This window comes from Sapajus apella, unplaced genomic scaffold (assembly GCF_009761245.1).
Source record: "Sapajus apella isolate SASKATOON/1434 unplaced genomic scaffold, GSC_monkey_1.0 scaffold50, whole genome shotgun sequence".
NCBI lineage: Eukaryota > Metazoa > Chordata > Mammalia > Primates > Cebidae > Sapajus > Sapajus apella.
In genome coordinates, this window is record NW_022436990.1 from 16,820,544 (window position 1) to 16,826,543 (window position 6,000).

A 6,000-nucleotide genomic window follows, 5' to 3' on the forward strand; every position below is an offset into this window, starting at 1 on the left:
ACAGAGCTCTGTCTAGGTATCTGTCTCATGTGCATGAATCTGAGTAGAGACTAATGCAGATGTTAGCATCTTCTGGAGCATCCCTACTCTTTCTTTTCTACCTGCCCCTTCCAATAGGATATAAGTTATCCTTCTGTGAGTAATGAAAGCACATTTCTGACTTATTGAGGAAAGGTAATATACAGGGGAGATGAGCAAGTGCTGATAAAAGAGAGAAAAATCAGCTTTGCCACCCAGAACGATCTGATTGGGAAGTTAAGCTTGCTGTCTAATGGCATTAACTCTCTTTCACATAGATTTGTTTCTTGCTGTTCAAGATTTCTTCCTTCTTCTGTTGGTAACAGTAGTCTATTTGCCAAGGAAAGATAGCCTAATTGTTTTTAAGTTCTTAAAATATGAAAGTTTATTTTAGAGAAGTGCTCCACCATCATTTCATGTGGTTCTGATGGCTATGCATTTCTCAGCTTTATCTTCAGCCTGTGGGTAACTTCCAAGACTCACAGAAAACCAATCAGGCTATCTTTCCTTGGCATTTAGAAATATTGAAGAAGAATGATAAGCCTGGGAATGGTTGGTGCAAAGTCACTCCCTAGTGTAATGCCTCTTCATTTGGCTATTTGAGGAAAACTTGTCTTTTACCTTCCCAGAGCCTACTTAGCCTTTTCTTCAATTCTCTTTCCTTCTCAGTATTCTTTCAATAAATTCTTTGTCACTCTATGCTGTTCATTTTAAGTTCATTATGTTCATATTAAGTAGCTTAAGCCTCTTCCAGATGTCATTCGATCCAAGGAGCTCTCCTTGTTCAGAGAAAGGTTAGAAAATGCATTTTGAAGTAGACTTGGGAGATAAAGGGCCCTGAGTCCCCCTGTTGGGCTAGGGATAAGAAAAAAACAAACAAGGAAAATCAGACTATTTGAAGGTCTTTTTTAATCGAAAGTTTATTTGTGGCATCTCTGTTCTAAAGAGATGGGCTGTGAAAGCAGAAATCTCCCTAGACAACATAGGGGCTTCTTTAGAGGTTGTGACATGTCCCTGTTCATGAGTCCAATGGCTACCGCAGGAAGATGGATTTCATTTGCCCCAGCCTCTCTCTCTTTTCTGGTAGATAATGTAGAACTTTCAGGAGTTTCCTTCAGTTTCTGCCTTGATTCTTGAACAAAGAAATTCTATTATCTTCTACTCTTCCTTCAGCCTTGTCTTCAAGTCATTTGTTATATTATAGCATTTCCTGAAATTTAGCAAATTCTTGAAAAGAAAGATTAAATCTTCTCAGGAGAAGCTGGGGAAGATTTATAGACGCCTATTCTTAACATGTCAAAATGTGGCTTGGCTGCTAAATTTACTGGGACCGCCTACACAGCTGAGGATATCTGTGACTCTGCTGGAAATAATGGCTTTAGGAGGTAACCAAACAGCATTAGAGAAAAACATTTGAGAGAAAACAGATTTTGAGGTTGCAGAAGTATTTGTTTTATAAAAGAGCATTACATTTTTAGGAGCTCATTAAGTTGTTTTCCTTTCTGTTTGACCCCAAATTACAATTTGAATTTCTTAATTTTCTCTTCTAAAATCATCTGCAAGGTATCGGTAACTTGAGTTTCTAAGTCTTTAAATGCTACACAAAATGAAAGCAGTAATCCTTAGGTATTATTATGGAATGAATTGAATTTTGTTAGGTAGCCTTTTATAATACTTATTTTTTCTGTGCTTAATCACTACAGGTAATTTAAAATAAATACTTTTGCAAGTGAACCAATAGTAATATTTCACTGTCATTGAACAGAAAGCTAAAAACCTAATTATGGTATGTACTGAATATTTGTGTGTGTACGCTAGTTTCTTCATTCTTTCCATGTCTTTGTTTACTTTCTTTAACATCCACAATTCCTCCCTTCATATATTCATATATTGGCTTTTTTTCCTTTATTTCATTGAAGAAGATAGTACTCTGTTACACAAATGTGCTCCCTATTTCTTTTGAAACTGTATTCAGTCAGTCCCCACAGAAAGAATAGGTAATGAAATTCTATCTCTCAAGTGTATGTAGACATATCAATCACTTTAAGTGGAAACAATCATTCCTCTGCGATTTAGAGCCAACATCATTGAACATAGAAGCAGCACCATTGCTTTCTGTTGCTAAAAATAGTTTTTTCATATAATGCTAAGGTTTACCCTCCAACCACATGCCACAGAGGTCAAGAAAAGCAGATTTCCTGATAACATTTGATTTCAGCAGAGGGAATGATAAAAGGTGCATTCTGTAATCTGGGTTCAAAGCCAACTGAAGACGTGGAGTCCAGTGAAGATAATCGAGCAGCCCTGGGCTGTCACCCTACTACTATTCCAAGATCTCTGCCCTGGGTTGGTCAGGAAGTACAAAGAATTATAATTCTTCTCCATGTTGTTGATACTCAGTACTACTCCCAACTCTAACACCTCCTATAAAATTCAGAATTTTTTCTCCCTCTTACATAAGCAAAAAAGATTTTGGGTTTGTGATGCCACCTTTTCCTCAAGAATCATCACAGACCTTTAGCTTTTGTTTTGATTTCAGTGCTTTAGGAAGCTGGCACCAGGAGATACAGAAAATAAGGCACTTGACCTCTTTCATTTCAACTGCCACCATCCTGCATTCCTCGCCTACCTGCCATAAACTTAAAAACCGATGCATATTTAAAATGCTGCTGGCTAAAGGCATGTCGCTGATGGATTAGAGAAATATCACGTTAGCACAACGCATTTTAGTTACAATGAGGCGCTGCTGTTTCTACCCAGGGTGTTGCTGCTGTGAAGCAAAGCAGCTCTCACTTCCAATCCCCAGATACAGAGCAGTATCAATGCAGAAGTATTAAACAAAAAATTAATAATTTATTTCAAAAATTCATTTGCAGCTACACTTCGGTAAATTAATTACTTTTTGTCTTTCTCTTCTTATTCATCCCTCTTTCTTGCTGATGATCAAGTAGGAACTAGGAAGAGGAAGTAAGTATGGTTGGAAGAGGTGGGAGTATGGTGCTGCCAGAGCAGAAAGCACAAAGAAGAACGTGCTTTTATGTGGGTAAGTGAAAAAGGATAAGTTAAACTTAATCCTATCTTCCTTACACTAAAGGCAATAGGAAACCATATTACTATGTTACAGGTTCTACTTAGTATTTTAGAAGAGAGAAAAATTAAAATCCAGCAAGCAAAATCTCAAGTTATTAAAAAGATTAATCTGTTGTTTATCACTATATCATCTATGCAATTCATTTCCCTGTATGCTTATTAAAATAGACCACACAGACAAAGCAATTGTATAATTTTGCTTAAGTGTTACAAGGAGCTTGTGTACTGATTTCCAGAAGGGTTGGGGTGGGCACAGTAATTTTTGCATAACACTTGCTTATCGCAGCGTGCCAGATGACTCTATGGTGACATTATGGCAAGGTTCAAATCCATAGCCATTTAAATCATTTTCTGAGCTAGAATAGAAAAATTAGTCCGAGAAATTTCATTTACCAAACCCCAGACTGAGGCAAAGCAGATGCTTTCTTCCATATTTAAAACACTCACAAAAAAGAAAGATAGTTTCCATCATGCCAGTTCAAGCTACCATTTTAAAGCAAGCAAAAAGATGTGCTTTTTAATATACCTTATTCTAAGTAGCTAGTTTAATGGGAGAAATAACCTTTGTTCTAATGAGATTTTGAAAAAAACAAATGAATGCAAAAGCAAACACTGAATTTTCTCTAATACTCTTCTTGCTTTGGCACAGGATCCATAGCCATTTGAGTACCAAATGATCCCCTCAGGGATAAACAATTTCCATGGGTGCAATTGGATGTTCTGGTATGTGTATCAGCAGAAAGGGGGATAAAGTTAAGAAAGAAGATGGAGAGAATTCAGTGTTTAATTTTATCCAGAAGAAAAAGAAGTACAGAGAGGAAAGGTGTCAAGAATCAATGCTGATGGTGTTAGGGGCAGATACTCCTCTGTTCTGTTCAGTGAAACTATCACCACGAGAGCCCACTGACTCCTCTGTGAGAATCTGTAAAGCTTGCATATGACACTGTGCGCCAGACTGTCTTAAAGACTCATTGTCCCTGCTTTGACACAACCTAACGTAATCAGGAGCTCATCAACTAATTCAAAATTTGTTTTCTAAAGGTTGAAATGGGGCACCATCTAAAGGTATACTTGGTATAGTCTCACCTCTGAGTAAGGAAAAAATGCTTTGTGATTTTGGGTCTTTCAGTGCTATAGGCTTTAGGATACTATAGCTCAACATACCATTATGGCTCTCTCCTTAGATTTTTAAAATATGCCTAATAAGTAACCAAGTTAATCCAGCCCAAGTGTCTTGATGGAAAAGATTTCCCCTCCCAATATCAAAAACCCTTCAGATGAGTGCATAATAAGGCCAATGTTTATGTAGCTGTTGTAACTTAAAAGAGATCTGAAGGAAACATTTATTCAATATCACCAAGTCATCAATAACTTCCATGCACTCAATATACTGCTGTATTGGCTATGAATGCATTCTTACTTTTACAGCTTCCCTAGAAATTATTTATCTGAAAATTTACTAAAAAGCAGCTCATCACATCACACAGTAAGAAACTAAAAATCTATACCTAAGACATATTGTTGCTGTTCCAAACCAACCTGGAATATAATTTGATAATTCAATGAAAAATCATTTGTTTCATATTGTGTATGTTTTAAAAAGTAGCATTAACTGCAATCATCAATCAAAAAATTTCCCCAACATCTCCCGACAACTGTTTGCAACAGCAGCTGAAAACTTGGTAGACATCTCTCCTTCCTAATTCCTTCAGCAAGAACATTTAGAATGCTGTAATGATTGGCTCTAAGGAAACTTGTGCTTATGAAAAACTATCTTGCTTCTGCCTTATGCATTCAAATTTCTCTCCAACCAGACTCTTCGCATGCCCTGAAAGCTCCCAGAGGCTTTTGACTACGTAGTACTGCCCCCATGTGGGCCAAGGGTGTCAATAGTACCAGGAGTACCTGCACTGCATTTTTGACATTAGCCGAGGGAGGTAAAAAAACTATGATTTTTGATAATCGTTATCCTATACATTGATTTGAATTTTCAAGGGAAATAAAATTTTCCAGTCTCAGAGTTACTCATAAAAAGTAGCTGGGTTAAGATGCCTGGAAATAAAGAACAGAGGAGAAGGGATAGGAAAATCTAGGCCAATGTTCTCTCTCACCTGGGATTCTTGTTTTTCTCCACCCAGAAGGTCAAATCTCAGAGGAATTAGTATGCAGATCACATACACAGCAACTACAGTTCCAGACTAGGGAATGTGCTAATTGGCTCACCCGCCCGAAGTACCAGGGTACCAGTCGTCTGACACAGAGCCTCTGAGGGAAGCAGGACTTAATGCAGGACGCAATGTTCTCGCCACTCTGCACTGTCGCCTATCCCTGCTTCTAACAGGCGGGCTGGCCATATGCAGCGGTGGCTGGAGCACTCTCATAATTATTCCCGCTTTGTAGACTAATGTATACACTTGAGATTTTAAAATGCTATCTAATTCACAAGAAATTAAAATTAAAGCCAGTACCCCTTCAGGCTCCTTTCCCCATACATTTCTCCTGTAGTGTTCCAAACAGTGCTCTAAATAGCATCATGCATAAAAAGGTAGGTTAGAAGCTCAGCACTGGTGGTGTTAACACCCTTTAAGTCTGTCATTGAGAATATGGTTAAAGCTAGTCCCATACCAGACAGTACAATACAAAAAACAAAAAAAGAAAACTCTTTTGCTAGTCCTCAAAAAAGTTAATTAATTAAAACTCCTTTTCTACTTCCTGATTAGAGAAAACACCTTATAAATAAATGAGCAAATACCATCTCTAACGTGGGGAAACAAAAAAACAAAAAAACAAAAAAAAACACCAAAAACTTCTTTGGTTACTTGTTTGTAATTCCTTTCACTACTGCCTCACATTTCTAACTCATGAGCTGTTTTGCCCTCTTCTGGGATTGTT